Consider the following 21,014-nt stretch of genomic DNA (forward strand, 5'->3'; position numbering starts at 1 on the left):
AGCTAGGATATTCGTACCCCTCCAGTTTAGGTGCAACCTGTCCTTGTACAGGTGCCATCCTCTCTTGAAGACTTCCCAGTGATCCACAAATTCGAACCCTCCCTCCTGCACCAGTCCTTTAGCCACGCGTTCAGCTGTGCAGTCTCCCTGTTCTTAGCCTCACTAGCTTGTGGCACTGGGACTAGTCCAGAGATCGTTACCCTATAGGCCCTGCTTTTTAGCCTACTGCCCAACTCCCTGAATTGCTCTCGCAGGACCTCCCTGCTCTTTCTGCCTACGTCATTTGCACCAGTGTGGACAATGACGTCTGTCTGGTTACCCGCCTTTTTTAGGATGCTTCCTACCTGCTCAGAGACATCCAGGACCCCAGCACCAGGAAGGCAGACTACCATCCTGGAGTCTTGTTCACGCCCACAGAACCGCCTGTCTGTGCCTCTAACCATTTCATCCCCCACTACTATTGCTCTCCTGGTTCCCCGCTTTCCCTTCTGAGCCACAGAGCCCGATTCTGTGCCAGTGACCAGGTCACCGTGGCTTACCCACCCCTGGAGGGTCATATCCCCCCCTCTTACCCCCCCCCCCCCCACAGTATCCAAAATGGTATACTTATTTTGGAGGGGGACAACCACAGGGGATACCATCACTGACTGCTCTCCCCCCTCCTCTCTCCCATCTGACACCCATCCCTTACTGCTAAGGGGGACAACCACTGGGGTACTCTCTTTACCCTTCCTAACCGTGACCCACGTGCCTTCCTCCCATGGCCCTGGTGTGACGACCTGCCTGTAACTTCTATCTATTAACTTCTCATTTTCCCTGACTGGACTAAGGTCATCGACCCGCAGCTCCAGTTCCCTAACGCGGTCTCTCAGGAGCTGCAGTTCGACGCACCTGGTGCAGATATGGACTTCCGGGAGGCTAGGCGACTCCGTGAACTCCCAATCCGACACTGACAGCAAAAATTGACCTCCCACTCATAAGTACCCCTTTCTTTAAATTACTACGGTTTCTGGCACCCTCTTCCCTCTGATCCAGGTACCATACCCTAAGGAGACTTCCATGGGATTGGCCCACGATTATGCTTGGCAAAGTACTACAGTAGCTTGCCGTTGCCTTCTCAGTGTAGCTGACCAGGAAACTCACCCATTTTTGTCACCTACTGTCAGGTGTATTGGAAAGACTTGCAGGCTGATAATCAATTTGTTTGGCCACATTAGGAATGCACCGAACCTGGCCACCAATTCCTGGGCGGGAGTTGAACCTAGAACTCCTGGCCCAGAGGTAGAGATGCGACCATTGCGCCGTAAGACTTCCCTTCCCTAGAATGCAAGCACCTGAGTTTTGACAATCAGGGGATAGATAAAGAGTTCACCTTTTCTGTGACTGTGGCAAAGATTTTTGATTTGATTTATTGTTGTGACATGTGTTGGTATACAGTGAGAAGTATTGTTTCCTGTGCGCAATACAATCAAAGCATACTGTTCATAGAGTACATAGGGGAGAAGGAAAGGAGAGGGGGAGAAGTGAAGGAGAGGGTGCAGAATGTAGTGTTACAGTCATAGATAGCTAGGGTATAGAGAAAGTTCAACTTGGGTAGGATCATTCAAAAGTCTGATGGCAGCAGGGAAGAAGCTGTTCTTGAGTCAGTTGGTATGTGATCTCAGACTTTTATATCTTTTTCCCGATGGAAGAAAGTGGAGAAGAGTATGTCCGGGATACGTAGGGTCCTTGATTATGCTGGCTGCTTTACCAAGGCAGCGGGAAGTGTAGACAGTGTCAATGGATGGGAGGTTGGTTTGCGTGATGGATTGGGCTACGTTCACAACCGTTTGTAGTTTCTTGTGGACTTGGTTAGAGCAGGAGCCATACCAAGCTGTGAAATCAAGTTTTCCTTCTCATCCTCTTGACTCGTCTACAGCCTTTGACATGGTTGACTCCACTATCCTCCTTTAATCCCTCTCCACTGTCGTCCAGGTGGATAGGGTTGCAGTCTTACCTATGTAATCATAGCCAAAGTATCGCTTATAATGGCTGCTTCTTCTGCTTCTGCACCATTTCCTCAGTTGTCCCCCTAGGATCTATCCTTGACCCTCTACTATTTGTCAATGGCATGTAGTGGTATTATCATTGGATTAGTAATCCGGAGAGCCAGGGTAATGCTCGGGGCACTTAGAGTTGAATACCACCACAGTAGATGGTGAAATTTGAATTCGGTAATAATCTGGAATTAAAGATTTAGGCCAGCACAGTGGTTAGCACCGTTGGCTCACAGCGCCAGGATCCTGAGTTCAGTTCTGGCCTCTGGTGACTCTGTGGAGCTCGCACGTTCTGCCTGCGTCTGCGTGGGTTTCCCCTGAGTGCTCCAGTTTCCACCCACAGTCCAAAGGTCTGTGCATTAGGTTGATTGGTCATACGAAATTGTCCCTTCGTGTCAGGCAGATTAGCAGGGTAAATACATAGGATTACGGGGATTGGGCCTGGGTGGGAATGTTGTCGGTACAGGCTTGATGGGCCGAATGGCCTCCTTCTGTACTGTAGGGATTCTATGTAAAAAAAAAAAAACCATTATCGACTGTGGTTAAAAGCCCACCTGATTCACTAATATCCTTTAGGGAAGGAAATCTATCATCCTTACCTGGTCTGACCTAGATGTGATTCCAGATCCACAGCAATGTGGTTGACCCTCAGAGCATTGGTTATCACATACTGACAATCCCCACATCTGTCTCATCATCACCTCTCTTGATTCCTCCACTGTTACTACACTATCAGACTGTCCACCTGACATCTGGATCAGGATAAATTTCCTACAATTTTAATGTTGGGAAGACAGAAGCCAGGGACTGAAGTCCCTGCTCCAAACTCCGTTCCCGAGCTACCCGAACCATCCCCCTCCCTGGTAAAGTCTGAGATTAAATCAGTCTGTTCGCAACGTGTCACATTTGACCCCGAGATGAGCTTTGGACTTGATAGCTTTGGCATCACTGTAACCACCTATTTCCACCTTCGCATCAACATCGCTCATCTTTGTTCTTATCTGCTGCTGGAGCCCTCATTCATATCTTTCTTGCCTCAAGACCTGATTATTCCAAAGCACTCCTGGGTGGTCTCCCATGTCCCATCCTCTGTAAACTTGTCTTCCAAAACTCTGTTTGACCCTGAGCTTCCAGCTGCCTGTTATGTTAATTGTCCAGTCTGCTTCCACTCTGATCTTTCTGTCCTGAGGCCTCCTACATTGTTCCAATGAAGCTCAGCATAATTCCCAAGAGCAGCACTCATGTTTCAGTTTGGAACTTTAGAGCTGCTGGGATTCAACACTAAATTCACCAATTTCAGATCATAATACTGGCCTTCATTTTTTTTTGGATAGCAGCTGATGGTACTGATTCTGGTTTTGCATTTATACCACCTGTTGGCACATCTTTTGTTTCTTTCCTTGTTCCATTTTACCCTGCACCACCATCACTTTTGTCATTTAATCGCTCCTGTTTTACCCTATTATCCTTTTATTCTTTCCTCCCTTCCTCTCTAATGTTACACTGCTAAGTACAACCCAAAACATGGGGTGAAATTTAATCCAAGTGATGGGTGTCCCCACTGCTGGCGAAAGGCCTGTGTCACTTCCTTTGGGGCAGGCCCGCTGGTTTAACAGACAGTCCATAGAATCCCTACAGTGCAGAAAGAGACCATCTGGCCCATCGAGTCTGCTTCAAAAGAGCATCCCACCCAGGCCCTTTTCTCTGTCCTATACTGGTAACCCTATGCATTTACCATGGCTAAACCCCCATCTTGGGATACTAAGGGGCAATTTAGCACCTAACTTGCACATCTTTGGTCTGTGGGAGGAAACCAGAGCACCTGGAGGAAACCCACTCAGACACGGTGAGAATGTGAAAACTCCACACAGACGCACCCAAGGCTGGAATTGAACCTGGGTCCCTGCCACTGTGAGGCAGTAATGCTAACCACTGTGCCACCATGCTGCCCTGAAAGACCTAAATGGCCAGTGACAGGCCTTCCGTGGGATCAAATACTCTGGGGGCTTGGAAATCCTGTTCAGGCCCCCGCCCTCTCATCCCCCAACCCCACGCCCTTCCTCATTGCTGTCAGCTTCACCTGGGGAATGGTGGTAGTTGCCAGCAGTGCATCCACCAGAGGTCTACATTCAAAGAAGGCCCTAAACTTTAGATTAGTGAGGGCGAGACCGGTGTTATGGGGAACGAGCTGCTGGTTGTGGGGGAGGGGGGGGAAATGTGTGGCAGGAGTTTTAGTAGAAAGGCAGGGCCCCTTGCCTTACCGGTACTAGGTCCCTCTGGACACGAGAACTTGACAGTGAAGGATCTCCCAGGAGTCCACAATTGCTTTTTGGGCTTCCCACATGGAGACTACCCTGCCTACCACTGGTTGAACAGAGATGAGGCCGTTAAATTATCATTGGTTGCCCACTTGAGGGCCTCCACTGGGTTTGGGGCATGGAGTACCTCCACGGTGTTTTTGGATTTCCAAAAGGCGTTTGATAAGGTGCCCCATAAAAGGCTACTGAAGAAGATTAGGGCACACAGAGTTGGGGGTAGTGTGTTAAAGTGGATTGGGGACTGGCTATCCGACAGGTAGCAAAGAGTCGGAATAAATGGGTGTTTTTCCGGTTGGAGGAAGGTAACTAGTGGCGTGCCGCAGGGATCGGTACTCGGGCCGCAACTATTTACCATTTATATAGATGATCTGGAGGAGGGGACGGAGTGTAGGGTAACGAAGTTTGCAGACGACACAAAGATAAGTGGAAAAGTGAATCGTGTGGAGGACGGAGAAGATCTGCAGAGAGATTTGGACAGGCTGAGTGAGTGGGCGAGGATATGGCAAATGGAGTATAACGTTGAGAAATGCGAGGTTATACACTTTGGAGGAAATAATAACAAATGGGATTACTATCTCAATGGAAACAAATTAAAACATGCTACCGTGCAAAGGGACCTGGGGGTCCTTGTGCATGAGACGCAAAAGCCCAGTCTGCAGGTACAACAGGTGATCAAGAAGGCAAATGGGATGTTGGCCTATATTGCGAAGGGGATGGAATATAAAAGCAGGGATGTCTTGATGCACCTGTACAGGGCATTGGTGAGGCCTCTGCTGGAATACTGTGTGCAGTATTGGTCCCCTTATATGAGGAAGGATATATTGGCATTGGAGGGAGTGCAGAGAAGGTTCACCAGGTTGATACCGGAGATGAGGGGTTTGGATTATGAGGAGAGGCTGAGGAGATTGGGTTTGTACTCGTTGGAGTTTAGAAGGATGAGGGGGGATCTTATGGAGACTTATAAGATAATGCGGGGGCTGGATAGGGTGGAGGCGGAGAGATTCTTTCCACTTAGTAAGGAAGTTAAAACTAGAGGACACAGCCTCAAAATAAAGGGGGGTCGGTTTAAGACAGAGTTGAGGAGGAACTTCTTCTCCCAGAGGGTGGTGAATCTCTGGAATTCTCTGCCCACTGAGGTGGTGGAGGCTACCTCGCTGAATATGTTTAAAGCGCGGATGGATGGATTCCTGATCGGTGAGGGAATTAAGGGTTATGGGGATCAGGCGGGTAAGTGGTACTGATCCACGTCAGATCAGCCATGATCTTATTGAATGGCGGGGCAGGCTCGAGGGGCTAGATGGCCTACTCCTGCTCCTATTTCTTATGTTCTTATGTTCTTATGAGCCTTCGTGCCCGGACTTAATCAGGGATGAGGCAGGAAAATGGAGCAGTTCCCATCTGGCACTCTCCAGTGGATTATATGTCTCCCCCACCTCCAAGCTTGCCTTGGGGGAAGGCGTTAATTTTTGCCCATGAACTCTGCTGCAAGATCTGTATTTCCAGCATTTTAAAAATTTGAAATAATTAAATTAGACAAAATTCAGATCAGTGCAAAATTAATATTAATTTTAATTTCATAAAATATAGAACCTGTCATTGAATCTCTGCAAATTATTTCAATAAGGAATTAGCTAGTTGCTTGTAAAAGAGGAATATTAAAGGCTTTGTGGAGAGAGTTAATTTGGCAGTTCATGAGGAAAAAAACACCAACTCAGAAGTAATGGGCTAAATGGTCTGTTTCTTGGCTGTAACATTCTTTGATTACAGGTGAGGTAAAATTACCAGTGAAGTTACCTTGGGTTGCACTTGCACAGCACTAATGACCATTTGTGGTGTGGAATTGGCAAAGGGCAGGTCACCTGTCCATCTTCATTTTTGAAGAAATTAGAAAAACATCACCATTTTAAAAGTGAACTGATGAGCCCTTTTAAATCATGTACCATGTTTTCTCATTTTAATATATCAATTTAATAAAAAATTGTGCTTGTGGTGACAGTATGATTTATGTTCGCTCTCATTTTGATTTTTTATTTGATTTATTGTTGTCACATGTATTGGGATATATGAAAAATACTGTTTCTTGCGTGCTATATAGACAAAGCATACTGTTCATATGTGATATGGCACATTCCACTTCAGCACATAGAGTACCTAGAAGGGAAGGAAAGGAGAGGGTGCAGAATGTAGTGTTAGTCGTAGCTAGGGTGTAAAGAAAAATCAGCGTAATATATGGTAAGTCCATTCAAAAGTCTGATGGCAGCAGGGAAGAAGCTGTTCTTGAGTCGGTTGACATGATCTCTGACTTTTGTGCATTTTTCCCGATGGAGGACTATGTGTCCGGGATGCGTCGGATCCTTAATTATGCTGGCTGCTTTTCCGAGGCAGCAGGAATTGTAGACAGAGTCAATGCATGGGAGACTGGTTTGAGTAATGGACTGGGCTACGTTCACAACCCTTTGTAGTTTTTTACAATCTTGGATAGAGCAGGAGCCACATCAAGTTGTGATACAACCAGAAAGGATGCTTTCTATGGTGCGTTAAATGCCTGTTGTTATTTGAAAATCGATAAATAATGAGTGCTATTCCACAAAACGTTATCTTCTGTGCCATATTCCATTTTTTAAAAACTTGCAAATAACATAACCGCTAAATTGCTTTGGTTACGATTAGGCAAAGAAGAGCGAGTTGGCCCCCTTTCTATTCTGCCCCCCTCAGCTATCGCATCAAAGGCTTTCAAATTTCTTTTGCCCATAAATGCCTTTTCCAATCTAATTTTTTTTTTGTTAATAAGGAGCCAATCATAGCAGATTTTCTTGTGTTAATGAAAGAGTCAGTTTATTTGTTACTGAAGCAGAAAAAAAATAAAGATGTGAATGACACGCAAGTGTCAGAAGTAAAAAAGTTAGAGTCCGTTAAAAGTTGAAAGAATATACAATTAAATCCTTTGCTTGTCTTTGAGGCACAGATTGTTGAACTTTGCAGCTGTTTGAAGTTAGTTGGTTTCCTGTAATATTCTTGAGTTGATTTGGTTCAGGTCTGTATTCTTTGAGGACACTTTTTTAGCCTCCAAGAGGGAGAGATTGTTAATGCTCTCTTCCAGCAATGCTTTTAGATGACTGTGATGTCTTGTACTTCTCCTGATTCTGCTTGGCAAAACCAGGTTTTAAAACTTCTGTCTGTATATTCCCAGCAAGTAATTTGATTAGCTGTCTTGCAGTCATTGTTCTAGACTATGTCATTCCAGTTTTGATCTTTTCACCCCTGAAATTCCTGACAGATTTCAAAATAGTATCCAACAAGCGATTGAGTTATTTCACCCTTGTGGAGATTCTGTGTCAATATGCGCGATCTTCTTGGAGATCCTCTCCACTTGGAGCCTCTCCACTTGCAGGAAAGGATGTCCCGAGGCATGGTACATTGGGGAGACCATGCAGACGCTACGAAAACGGATGAATGAACACCGCTCGACAATCACCAGGCAAGAGTGTTCTCTTCCTGTTGGGGAACACTTCAACGATCACGGGCATTTGGCCTCTGATCTTCGGGTAAGCGTTCTCAAAGGTGGCCTACACGACAACGCAGAGTCGCTGAGCAGAGACTGATAGCCAAGTTCCGCACACATGAGGACGGCCTCAACCGGGATCTTGGGTTCATGTCACACTATCTGTAACCCCCACGACTTGCCTGGGCTTGCAAAATCTCACTAACTGTCCTGGCAGGAGACAATACACATCTCTTTAACCTGTGCTTAACGCTCTCTCCACTCACATTGTCTGTACCTTTAAGACTTGATTACCTGTAAAGACTCGCATTCCAACCATTATTTTGTAAATTGAGTTTGTCTTTATATGCCCTGTTTGTGAACAGAACTCCCACTTACCTGACGAAGGAGCAGCGCTTCAAAAGCTAGTTGCTTTTGCTACCAAATAAACCTGTTGGACTTTAACCTGGCGTTGTGAGACTTCTTACTGTTATTTCACCCTTCACAGGGGGTGTTGAATGTCTGATGTGTATCTGTCTTTTTAGCAATTCCAATTGTCTTGATAGAATTACAGCTTATTTCAGTCCAGTACATTGTGTGTCTGTGGTTAGCTGATGAAGTTGTAGGTAGATCTCACTCAGTCACAACTTCCTATCATTGAGACACTTTCACTCATGGTAAGTTACCATGGCTCTTTACTCATTCTATCTATCACTAAAAATACATTTTCATGAAATGAATGAGACAAAGCTGTATAATGTATTATATTCCAGGACCCTGATCCAAGTTAGCTGTAACATCATAATACCAGTTGTTTGGAACTCGAAAAAAGCTTTAAGTTAAACTTATATATTTTTCTTATTTGTGTGATACAGAAAGTAAAACTTGGGTTTGGTTTCAGTTTTGAGTTTTGTGACATGGAACAGGCAAGTCTGAGGCCCTCTTTGAGTATGTGCATTTTTTAAAAAAGCTTTTTGACTTTTCGAGCAAAGAAATGGGTTACCAAGGGGTTAGTAATTGAGGGAAGTTAAAGCAAACACAGAAGGTATAAAAAGACTGTGCTGTTGCCTAGCAACAGGGGATCAGAGCAAAGATTCAGAAAGACGAGGAGTGACAAGAAACACAGTTTTAGGTACATATACCAAAGTGTGAAAACAGAATGTTCAAGACTCTCTCTAGCTGAAAATGTTGAAGAGATTAGTTTAATAAACTCATTTATTAGTTTATTAGTTTAATAAACAAACTTATTGTTCTAAAGTTTAAGTGATAGTGACTTTGAAATTAGTTTACTGGATAGCTCAAGGGAGATACTGATTGTAAAAAGAATTATAGTGAATGTTAACATGTTTACTGGAAAGTAAGTCTTTGCAACTGATCCAGCACTATCCTTGGTGTGTAAATAGAGGTATCTCTTCACTAGAGTGTTGGAACTATGCTGGGATAAAAGGGATAAGCCTGATAAGCAGGGGTAGGCCGCTTGGCCTTTCAAATCTGCTCTGCCATTTAGTAAGATCACAGCTGATCTCATTGTACGTTCAACTCTCCCACCTAACCCCAATAAATTTTAGCCCCCTTGCTTACTATAACAGAGGCACAAGAAAATTAACAGTGAAAAACATGAAGGAAAACACCAAGAGTAAGTTCAAAATGTTCATTTACAAAGGGGAAAAAGAGTATGAGAACACAGGAGAAATGTACAAGTAGGATTCTTGAGAGCAGCTCTTGGTGCCTCATAGCCTTTGATGCCTTATTTGGAACAAATCATATAAAGTTTTAAGTGCTTTTTAAAATTAAGGTACTCTTGAAAGCATACTTCAAGAAATAGTACAAAAAAAAGAAAAATGAGCTGTCCTTTTGCAGGCAATTGCATTTATTGGACAATGCTGGGAATTTGATCTGGGTTGGTGGGTCACAGTTTTGCCTTTACACAAACGCAGTATAAATGACAAAGCTCCTACATTTTCTAAGCACTGTCAAAATTATTGCCATTAGGGGAAACAACCTCTGGATGCTTTGTTCACAGAAATGTTTTTTTTTCAAGACAGTGATGTTCTTCTGACCCAGGTTGGTGTTATTCCATCCATCTGTGAGATTAGCTTGCGCTACAGCAACCACCAATCTGATTTTTGCTGCTTTTTTGAGAGCCCTGTGTCTAACTTTAACTTTAAATATTGTTTATTTTAGTGAGAAGAGTCCGGATGAATCTAGTACAGGAAGTAGTTCACGTTAGCTGGAGGTTATTGATTAAAGAGTGATTTCAGGTAGGCTGATTGCTACATTATCAACCCTTTGGGGTCAGATGGTCAGGATAGGTTATGTTATTTTTCATTGAAGTTAGGGAAGTTCGAGAAGTTGGACTGGTGCCAGGTTAGGCAGCGTTAAGAGTTGAACAGCCCTGGGCATGTGGGTCAGAAGGAGCTGGAGGAGACCTGAACTTTGCAAAGAGACTTGGGTTGGGTAGAGCAGAGAGGCTTGGCAGATGACGACCTAACTAGTGGGGAGGGTTTAAAAAGAAAGAATCATTGACATTATGCTGCGTTTTTTTGTGGGGAGCTGGCTGATGTTTAGTGTTGCATAGATAGAATGGACCCACAAGGGGCAGAATTTAATGCCCTGTGTGATGAGTTTGGCGGGAGTGGGGCACGCACATATCAGGTGGGAGGATGACGGTGGGGAATTCACTTCCCACCTCCACATTGATTATGAGGATGGTGAAAAGGCCTGTGGATGGCCCTTTCGCCACCATAAGTAGAGAATTACTACCAGCAGTGGCAGGAAACCACTATCGCTCCCAGCAATGGTAATACCACTAAATGTCACGGCGATGGTTAGGTCCTCTCTTGCTGGAGATGGTCATTGCCTGGCCCTTGTGTGGCGTGAATGTTATTTGTCATTTGTCAGCCCAAGCCTGGATATTGTCCAGGTTTTATTGCGTTTGTACATGAACCGCTTCAGTATCTGAGAAGTCGCAAGTGGTGCTGAACATCGTGCAATCATTTACAGTAATGAATGGCAAAGCAACCCCCCGCCCCATTGGACCATCACCAGGTATTTATCACATTAGGCAAATGGTGGATTAGTGTCTGGTGCCAAAGGAGCATGCATTTGGCTGTTACCAAGGCAAACGAGGGAATTTCCCACCAACTACCTTAAAATAATCTCTTTGGATCACACTAAGCAAGGTACAATAAATACGTTTTTAAAGACCTAAACCAATTTCAGTATAATGGCACACAAATTATATCCATGGACTTGAGATGATTGCTAATATATGCACTCTTCAACATATTGCAATGCCAGGATATGGTATAGATCAACATACTACTGTTCAGTATGTTTGAAAAAAACCTGGTTTGGTACAATATATTATGTTAACTTCTCGTCCTGAAGAATTAGTCTACCTCCAAATGCAATCTAGTGACAGCGTTTAAATTTATTGCATCACAGTTTTGGTCATTATGTTCCATTGTGCAGAATGTACTTCTCTAAACATTTGAGTTACGTGCCCTTTGCCAGTTTTACTTTCTGTAATATCCTCCGCTTCGAGGATAATGGATGAGAGGAATCCTGAGCAAGCTGATTGTACTAATGGATGTCTTAGTTGAAGGTGCTAAAATGTTTTTGATTTGATGCTCACAATCAAATGATCCCATTTTTTTCAGAAAATTATTTCTAACAGGCATATTTATCAGACATTTAAACTGCTAACTGTTTCCACAATTTAAGGCCTGTACATTACAGGTGCTGTGGAAGAGTGATATATATATATAATGTGTTTTTTTTTTACAATACTATGTTTAAGAAATCCATTAACATTATAGCATTGAAAGAAACAGACTATTTAGCCTGTGGTGATGTCTACTATCCTTGTGAACTGAACAGTTTCAATTACATTTACTTATGTTTCTCCTTTTCCTTCATTCACCTGTCAAATCTAATCTTGAACAGGTGGCATAATTTCTTCCTTTGAAATTAATAACAACTCCTGATAAACATCCTGTCCTCTGTTCTGGAATCCTTATTAGATCCTATATCTTTAGTCGCTCACTGTGACCCTACAACTTCTGGAAACAATCTGACTTGGACAGAGTCAGGAAATCTCCTGGCTCACCCCACTTGCTTTGGCAAAAAAACTCCCCAGAAAGTGAGACTTTATTCTGGGGTGTGGGTGTGGGATGGAAGACATCCTGTCACACCTCCAAACCCACATCCAGTCACAGAGGCTGCCGAGTGTCAAGACTGGCTGGTTAAAAGGCTCACCTTGGTCCTCTGGGATATTGTCCCAGTTGCTTTACTGAACATTAGACACTGCAGGCCTCACTCCTCATCACCTCATGCCCCACCCACTTCATATGTCCCTACATGCCAGCTTAATGCTAACTCATGCCAAAATTTTCCCTTGCCTTCCAGCAGAGGCAGCAAAAAAACTTCACTGAGAGGCATTCTGGGAGAAGTCAACGAAGTCACCTAAAAAGTGGGAAGGGGAAGAACCCCTCCAGTGATAAACAGGAGGAAAGGCATCCAGCAGAGGCGGCAGAGAGACTTCACTGAGGAGCATTCTGAGAGAAGTTGGCACAGTCACATCTACTAAAAAGTGGGAAGAGGAAGAACTGATGTCAAGGAGCAGGTAAGCCCAAAATTCTACATTAGTGTTTTCTTCCCTCCCTCCTTGACCAAAGAAAAGGGCCATGATGTGGAGATGCCGGCGTTGGACTGGGGTAAGCACAGTTAGAAGTCTCACAACACCAGGTTAAAGTCCAACAGGTTTATTTGGTAGCACAAGCTTTCGGAGTGTCGCTCCTTCTTCAGGTGAGTGAAGAGTTGTGTTCACAAACAGGGCATACATAAACACAGACTCAATTTACAAGATAATGGTTGGAATATGAGTCTTTACAGGTAATCAAGTCTTAAAGGTATAGACAATGTGAGTGGAGAGAGGGTTAAGCACAGGTTAAAGAGATGTGAATCTCGCCAAGGCCATTCCCCCCACATTCCCACTTCTTGCCTTGAAACAACTGCACAACTTCAAACAGACCATTATCTGCAGCAAACTACCTAGCCATCAGGAGAACAATGACCATCACACCACACAACACTGCCACAGCAACCTCTGCAAGACGTGCCGGATCATCAACACGGATGCCATCATCTCATGTGAGAACACCATCCACCAGGTACACGGTACATAGTCTTGCGACTCGGCCAACGTTGTCTACCTGATACGCTGCAGGAAAGGATGTCCCGAGGCATGGTACATTGGGGAGACCATGCAGACGCTACGACAACGGATGAATGAACACCGCTCGACAGTCACCAGGCAGGAATGTTCTCTTCTTGTCGGGGAACACTTCAGCAGTCACGGGCATTCAGCCTCTGATCTTCGGGGAAGTGTTCTCCAAGGTGGCCTTCACGACACATGACAACACAGAATTGCCACGCAAACACTGGATAGCCAAGTTCCGCACACATGAGGACGGCCTCGATCAGGATCTTGGGTTCATGTCACACTATCTGTAACCCCCACGGTTTGCCTGGGCTTGCAAAATCTCTCTAACTGTCCTGGCTGGAAACAATTCACACCTCTTTAACCTGTGCTTAACCCTCTCTCCACTCACATTGTCTGTACCTGTAAAGGCTTGATTCCCTGTAAAGACTCGCATTCCAACCATTATCTTGTAAATTGAGTGTGTCTATATATGTCCTGTTTGTGAACACAACTCTTCACTCACTTGAAGAAGGAGCGACACTCTGAAAGCTTGTGCTACCAAATACACTTGTCCAAAAAAAAAGCACATACATTATAAGTCGGAAGGTAACGTGAGACCAATGAACGCAGCTAATTGGTGAGTAAGTCCTGGTGGGTATTTCCATATTAAATTGAAACTGTGTTTAGGCAAGAGAAGGGAATTATTTGCTTTATAAAAATTAAAACAAATAAAGTTTTTAAACTTAAATGGTTTACGCATGGCAGGAGAGCTTGAAGCTGTGGTTTGCTCTTCTTGCTCCATGTGGGAGGCTGGCACATTTCCAGTGCCTGGGGCCAGGATGTGTGCAGGAAATCTGTCCAGTTGTAGCGCCTAGAAGCTTGAGTTTCGGAGCTGGAACAGCTCCTGGAGACACTGTGAAGTATCCGCAAGTCTAAGAACATTGTGACTCGCACATTTAGGGAGGTGGTCACACCACAGCTGAAGGGGCTTGAAGGAAGGGAATGGGTGGCCACCAGGCAGTCCGAGGTGTAGGCAGGTAGTTCAGGAGTCCCCAGCGGTCTCGCTCACAAATCGGTATTCCATTTGGAGGCTGCTGAAGGCACTGGTTCCTCCAAGGAGTATAGTCAGAGCCAAGCTTCTGGCACCACAAGCCGCCTGTCTGTCTCGGAGCGGGGAGGAGAGACAGACTGATAGTAATAGGGGATTCAATAGTCAGGGATGCAGATAGGCGCTACTGTGGCCGTCAATGTTACTCCAGGATGGTATGTTGTCTCCCTGGTACTGGGGTCCAGAATGCCACTGAATTGCTGCAGGACATTCTGAAAGGGGAGGGTGATAAGGCAGAGGTCATGGTATATGTTGGCACCAATAACATAGATAGAAAAAGGTCTTGCATCAAGAATTCAGGGAGTTGGGCAGTAGACTAAAAAGCAAGACCTTTCAGGTTGTAATCTTGGGATTATTCCCAGTACCATGTGCCAGCGAGCACAGAAATAGGAGGATAGTGCAGTTAAATGCATGGCTTAAGAGTTGGTGCAGGAGGGAAGATTTTGGATTCCTGGATTACTGGGACTACTTCTGGGGAAGGTGGGACATTCTACATCTGAACCAGAGCGGGACTAACATTCTTGCAGGATGTTTTGCTCGTGCTGTTGGGATGAGTTTAAACTAATTTGGCAGGGGAAGGAGGCACAGACCGTTAGCAGAATAAGGGCACAGAATCATAGAGCAAAACAAACCAGTCAGAGCGAGTGCACTTGTATTACGTTTCAAGGGAGTAAGGCTAGGCTGGATGGCCTCTAATGCCAGGAGTATTGCCAGTAAAATGGATGAGGTTGAGGGCAATGATTGGCATGTGGAAGTGTGATATAGTAGCCATCACAGAGACATGGTTGAAGGAAGGACACGATTGGCAACTCAACATTCCAGGATATAGAATCTTCAGGCGAGATGGGGGAGGAGGTAAAAGAGGAGGAAGCATTGCATTATTAGTTAAGGAGTCAGTTACTGCAGTAAGGAGCGATGACATATTGGAGGGGACAACAAATGAAGCTCTGTGTGTTGATCTTAGGAATAAAAAAGGGGCAGCCACATTGTTAGGTATTTATTATAGACCCCCAGATAGTCAAAGAGATATTGAGGAGAAAATATGTGCTCTGTTTGTGAAGATGTGTAAAAACAATAACAATAGAGTTATATTAGGTGATTTCAATTTTCTCAAATTAACTGGATATACACAGTGTTAAGGTCTTGGATGGAGTAGATTTTTTGAAATGTGTACAGGAAATCTTTTAAAATCAATATGTAGAGGATCCAACAAGGGAAGGAGGACTGAGGGGCGACCTGATCGAGGTGTACAAAATCATGAGAGACATGGAAAGAGTGGATAAGGAGCAGCTATTCCTTTTAATTGAAGGGTCAATCACAGGCTCAAGCTGAGGGGTAGGAGATTTCGGGGGATGTGAGGAAAACCTTTTTTACCCAGAGGATGGCGATGGTCTGGGAGGGTGGTGAAGGCGGGATGCCTCACATCCTTTAAAAAGTATCTGGATGAGCACTTGGCACATTGAAACATTCAGGGCTTTGGGCCAAGTAATGGCAGATGGGATTAGGTGGAAGCGAAGGTGTTTCTAATGTTTCAGTGCAGTCTCGATGGGCTGAAGGACTTCTTCTATGCTGTATGATTCTACCGACTGCATGCCTACTTATCCAATGTTGATAATAGGCAGACCTTAGGAGCCATTTTGGGATTAAATAAAATAAAGTTCTAAATACCTATTACACACACATTCATGAAAATACATTCAAAACCATAGTATCTCCACAGTGCAGAAGGAGGCCATTCAGCCCATCAAGTCTGCAATGACTCTTTGAAAGAGCACCTCACCCAGGCCCATATCCCGAGTCAAAATGCTGGTCTCTGTCTAAATGTTCAGTTCTTCCTGAGTTTTGCTGCACAGTACTGTCCTTCTGGACTACAGAAGCAGCCACTGGGAGTAGACCACCTCTACACCCCCAGCAGTGTAGCGTCCCACTGGCATCGCAATGAGATTGGCAGAGCACTGTGGCACGTAGGCTATGAACGTAGCACTCACCTCAAAGTTGTGTGCGAAGTAAGATCCGACTGCTGCATGCCATCCTTTTTCAAACCTGAGTCAGATTGGTGTGATTTGCTATTGGCATGACAGAAGATTGGGAGGTGACACATGATTCTCACAAGTAGCAGAATTAATGAGCCTTCATGATGGTAATGAATGCAAATGGCATCGGTGTCACTAGTCAGCAGAATACCTGACCTGCCATTTGGAGAACTGCAAACTATTTTCATGTCAGTGGATTCTGATTTTTCTTTTTGGCTCCCGCTGGATTCTCCGATCCTGCCCGCCAGAATACTTGCTGCAGGTAAGATGAGAAAATTCCACTCCTAGTGTGGACCTGCAATCACGTATAGGAAAACAATGTAGGAAAGTAGGTTCCCCTCTCTGAAGGACACTAGTGAACTAGTTAGGTCTTTTACAACAAAACAGCAGCTTCTATCAGCATTCACTGGCATTGGCGCTGTAAAATATCAGATTTCCTGAATTCAATTTTACGATTTGCCATGGTGGGATTTGAATCTACCAGCACTAGGTTACCATACCCATAGACAATGATAGAGTGAGAATAGTACTGGCTTTGGTTTGCTTCAATTTTATATCCAGAGTGTGGTTTAGTTAAGTCCAGGAGGACTGTTGCTCAAATATATAAATAACTTGCGTATAGAATGCTATTTTATCAATACTAAATGCTCTCTATTGTCTCATTTTCAACTGCCACGATTCAACAGCAGAACAAATTACTGTGAAAAGAGCACACGCTTGCTGAGCTATATGGGGGAAGATTGGCAAGAGCCATTCATAATGATTGGTGACGATGGATCACAGTCACAGATGGTTACAGTATGGGAGGAGATCATTTGGTCCATTGGATCTTCTGGCTCCCTGCAAGAGCAATTCACTGAGTGCCACTTCCCCACCTTTTCCTTATAGTCCTGCAGATTTTGCCTCAACTGAATCTATAACATTCTCAGGCATTGTATTCTAGATCCTAACCACTCATTGTGTAAAAAGAAGCTTTTCCTTGTGTTGCCATTGCTTCATTTGCCAATAGCCTTAAATCAGTGCTCTCTGGTTTTCATTCCTTCCACGAATGGGAACAGTTTCTCCTGAGTAACTCTGTCCCGACTCCTCAAAATTTTGAATACACCAACAAATCTACCTCTGTCATCCCAAAGGCAATGCCAGCTTCTCCAGTCAGTCTATATAATTGTAGTTCCTCATTGCTGGAACCACTCTGAAGTATTTTTTAAATTGTCTTCACATCCTCCCTAAAATATGGTGCCCAAAACTGAATGCCAAAGTCCTGAGTCAAATATTTTATGCAGGTTCATCATTTATTTGCTTTTGTACTCCATGCACGAAAGTATTAAAATATTGATTTTGTTTTTAAATGATGGGCCAGGCAAATTTTTGCAGCTTGGAGAAGAAATAGTTTGTCAATTCTGTCAAAGGCCTTTTCAGTATGTAGAACATAGCAGTTGGTTAGGAGCGTCTCATGTTAAAACTGTACGGCTTTCTAAGAGGAGATTTAGATCAGTGTTTAGAAGTAAAATCGGTTTTACTTCTGCAGGTATTTTGACTGAAGAGGGATTATATGTTATGCGTGGCTCAGTCAGTAGCAGCACTCTTGTCTCTGAATGACAAGGTTCTGGGTTCAAATCGCATTTCCAGGGCTTGAGCACACAAAAAAAATCAAGGCTGATACTCCAATGCAGTATAGAGTGACTGCTGCTCTATTGAAGATGCTGGCTGCTGCCGCTCTGTAGTCGATTGGATCAGCGGGGGAGGGGGGTGCCCTTTGCCTTTCTGTGGCTCTGATCAGTCTGGGTGGTGGGGGGGGGGCATGGTTGGTGGGGGCTGCATTTTGCACAGTGTGAGGCTCGCGATCGATCGCGGGCGCCTGTGATTGTGGGGTGGGGTTGTTCAGGCTGCCTGCAGCAGCAGGGTCCCGACAGCTCTTTCTGTTTGTCAAACCCCTGCTGTTGGAGTTGCGTGTGTGCAGAATCAAAGGAGTGCACATGCACAATAACTCCCTCTGCAGACTGACTGGCGAATTAAGCCCAGCCCACTGCCTGCAGCAGCTGGAAATGGTCTAGTCAATATTCTCAATGTCGAAGTTTGTAAGATTGGGAGTGAAAACTTGCCGAAAAAAGGGATCAGGAACTCTCCCATTTTCACGCTATCTGGACACTTCGAATCATTCTCGTAAAATTCCACCCGCTGTCTTTCATCTGTCAGCTCAAGTGGATGTAAAAGGTCCCATGGCAGTATTTTGAATAAGAGTAGCGAAGTTATTCATAGTGTCCTGGCCAATATTTAGCTCTCAATCAACATTTTTTTAAAAAGCAGGTGATCAGACTGTTATTACCTTGCTGTTTATGGGAGTTTGCTGTGTGCAAGCTGCCGTGTTTCCTTTCCATTCAACGGTGATCACACTTCAAATGTATTTCATTGGCTTTAAAGCACTTTGAGATGTCCGGTGGTGATAAGGAGTGCTATATAAATGAAAGTCTTTCTTTTCTTTCTAATTATCTTGCTGTCCTGAAGGCAGTGACTTGAGATGAGGAAATGTGTGCTATGAGTTGTGGCAGCCCTCTTGTATCTGGCCCAATCAACCAGACGAGATGCTAATGTTAGTGGAATACCCACCATGAGCTTGATCAGGGCCTCCTTTGATCTCATGCACATACTTTCTAGCAGGAATCATTGACGAGTGCTCAGGGACAGCACTGAATAATAATTTCCCTTCCTATATTGCGAGCATATTGCTAATATGACCCATGGGAAATTATCCTATGGTTGACCTACTCTTGAAGATCCTTGTCTGGTTTAGCTGAAATTATAGCAAGAAAAGAGATTTCTGTTGTTCTGATGCACATTATTAAAAGTTTTTAAAAGAATTAGAGCACATTTGGTAAAATCCGAGTGTTCCTTGCATAATTATGGGAATTTAAACTTGTATATGACTATCAGAATGACAATTGCCCCGGATTTTATGGAATCATCCCATAATTTTGCTGATTGCCCCATATCCTGGCCTGTTTGAGGTCAGGATGCCATTTTATTTTCTGTATTTGCAATGTTGGAGCTTTGTGGATGCATAGTGTGCACTTGTGCAAGCACATTGCGCTGTCCTCTTCGATCTGAAATTCTCTGACAGTGCCCTCCCTCCACTCTCTCAGCTCAAACAGCGGTCGTCCTCCCTCCCCCGCACATGCTGCTCGGGAGGACAACAGATGTGCCAATTCAGCCTTCTACAAACTACAGCATTGTCTGTTTGACAACAAAAAACCTCCCCCAGTCAAGTCCTTGTCTGGTGTACAAAGCAGTTGTTGTCACCTCGCTCCTGTACTGCAGTGGGACCTGGACTGTGTACCAGCGACACATAAGAGTGCTAGAAAATTTCAATCAGCAATACCTTTGCTGCATCCGCTGGGTTCAGTGGGAGGACTGGTGAACAAATGCTAGCGTCCTTCTTGCAATCCAGATCCATAAGAATTTGCAGACAAAGCTTCTGCAAAATTAACTTCAATGGACTGAACAGTCTGGATGCACTCTTACCACCCCGTTCCAGCCATCGATTAATGTGGTGAGGCCGGAAATGATGCTAAAATCAGATTCGTGCCCGGTGTCAAGCAGCCACTTTTTCCTGGTGTGAAGCTTATTCGCATGTATTTGGATGGATTTTAATATAATGAGTGAGCTCAGCACAGCTGCCTCCCCCCTGCCGGCGCCAATCACTACTGGTCTCCTCCAGTGGTAACTAGGCGCCACGGCCATGCTGGGAGAATCGGAGATCATTGATGCCCCCGGGTGGTTGGGGGCATGTCCGGGGTTGGGGCCTGAGTGGGGGTGGCTATGACGGAGCAGTATGCACAATGACGAGAGTGCTTATGCAAGGGGGGATGATCGGCAAAGGGGGAACAGGTATACAAGAAGGAAGTGGTGCAGGAGGGGGGGGGGGCGCAGACAGGATAGTGACCGGGGTGGGGGCGCGATTCTTGGTGGTCCGCTTGGGGACTCATCGGGAGAATCCTCATGCCCCAATGCTGGTGACCCATGTTGGTATGGGGGCTAGTGATGCCCCAGTGATCGTGGGGTGGGGGGGAGGTGGTGGCAGGAGGTTGCTGGGAGGTAGGGGCCCCCTGTGCATTGGCACCTGAGCGCTCTGAAGCTGGTTTAGACGCCGTACTTAGGCTTTGCCTCCCCCCAGCTGGCGCAAATCTCCCAGCTATCAAAAAAAAATTGACCGAGTGCTGCAAGATTGCAGTGCTGGGCTCACCCAAAAAACCGGTGTGGAACACTCCCGTTTTCAGACTTTTATGACAATTTGTTTGAGAAAATTCCACCCTCTGTCCAGTTGGTCGAAAAGAAACTTCCCTGCCAGCTCTTGTTTTCTCAACTCTCAAATGGTCAACTTTTTAGAATAGAAAAAAGAAAATGCTTCAAAGACATTCTGAAGGTCTCACTGATGCATGGCAGAATTGTCATTAATGATTGGGATACCAACAGAGAAACAAAACATAACTAAATGAATTATTTACATAGTCTAGATGCTACTCTCATGGGCAACTCAAAACTTTTATATATATATTAAGTTTTCAAGACAAAATATTGTCAAGCCATTTTAATGGTAAAAAACATAATGAAGGTAAAATAGTTGAGTGAAGATGAGTGATTAATATACCAAAGGACCACCATGGCGCCTGTTCGCGTCAATGCACCTATTGATGATAAAGTTTAATTTTGGAATATGTCCATGATGATTTATCATGATCATTGAATGCAATATACTGATTTTATAAATAATTTAACTATTGTCATTATCAAAGCTTTTCAGCGTGTGCTCTAACATTATGGCTGCAATGTAGATT

At 44.5% G+C, this 21,014-nt stretch overlaps 1 protein-coding gene across 11 annotated transcripts in view; it reads left to right on the forward strand.

Annotated features, from left to right (window-relative positions):
* The window catches only part of atg10 (ATG10 autophagy related 10 homolog (S. cerevisiae)), a 264,975-nt gene that overhangs the window by 25,223 nt on the left and 218,738 nt on the right, over nucleotides 1-21,014 (forward strand). For 6 of the 11 annotated variants that reach the window (XM_078214831.1, XM_078214837.1, XM_078214839.1 and 3 more), the window contains one exon: nucleotides 12,246-12,462. The exons of 1 other annotated variant lie outside the window; for it this stretch is intronic. The gene's annotated coding sequence lies outside the window, so the exon portion shown is untranslated. Of the gene's footprint in view, nucleotides 1-10,019; nucleotides 10,097-12,245; nucleotides 12,463-21,014 lie in introns of all 11 variants that reach the window. 4 more of the 11 variants (XM_078214833.1, XM_078214838.1, XM_078214834.1 and 1 more) reach the window with 3 other exon arrangements.

Source organism: Mustelus asterias, chromosome 6 (genome assembly GCF_964213995.1).
Source record: "Mustelus asterias chromosome 6, sMusAst1.hap1.1, whole genome shotgun sequence".
In the NCBI taxonomy this organism is placed as follows: domain Eukaryota; kingdom Metazoa; phylum Chordata; class Chondrichthyes; order Carcharhiniformes; family Triakidae; genus Mustelus; species Mustelus asterias.